Raw genomic sequence first — 435 nt, 5'->3', positions numbered from 1 at the left:
ATGCAACCGGGCGGCTCGCAAGTGACTCGGGAAACAGAAAGTGCGGGGAGAGCGCCCGTCACGGGGTTGCGGCTCGGGGGCGCTTACCTCGCGGGCTCGCCGGCGCGAGGGGCGTGTGTGTGGCTCCCCCTCCCGCGGCCAGTCAGGGGTTCTCTATGGGAAGAAGAAGGAGGGGGGGGGAGCCGCTCTGCCTCCGCTTCACTGTACACTGCTCCACATACAGTACATGCAACCCGGGGAGCCCGAAAACACTCACTTTATATAAGGCAGCCTGCCATTGGCCCGCGCGCTGACGGACAGGCCGCGCGGCCAAACAGGAGGCCCGTTACACCCAAACACACGCGCACACACACACATTTCACAGAGACACACAAAGATCATCACATTTTCTATTTTCTCATGTTCGGGACCTGTAGACAGTAGGAGAGGGACAGG

The 435-nt window shown here is 61.4% G+C and overlaps 1 protein-coding gene across 4 annotated transcripts in view; it reads right to left on the bottom strand.

Moving 5' to 3' along the window:
* Positions 1 to 149, bottom strand: part of BBX (BBX, HMG-box containing) — a 290219-nt gene extending 290070 nt beyond the window's left edge. For 2 of the 4 annotated variants that reach the window (XM_006090071.3, XM_014456988.2), the window contains exon 1: positions 88 to 149. The gene's annotated coding sequence lies outside the window, so the exon portion shown is untranslated. The remainder of the gene's footprint in view (positions 1 to 87) is intronic. The other 2 variants (XM_023754948.1, XM_023754950.1) reach the window with 1 other exon arrangement.
* Positions 150 to 435: the final 286 nt, after the last annotated feature.

The sequence above is a fragment of the Myotis lucifugus genome, unplaced genomic scaffold, assembly GCF_000147115.1.
Source record: "Myotis lucifugus unplaced genomic scaffold, Myoluc2.0 scaffold_67, whole genome shotgun sequence".
In the NCBI taxonomy this organism is placed as follows: domain Eukaryota; kingdom Metazoa; phylum Chordata; class Mammalia; order Chiroptera; family Vespertilionidae; genus Myotis; species Myotis lucifugus.
Note: the sequence above shows the minus strand (reverse complement) of the source record. Positions and strands in the feature narration are given on the sequence as shown.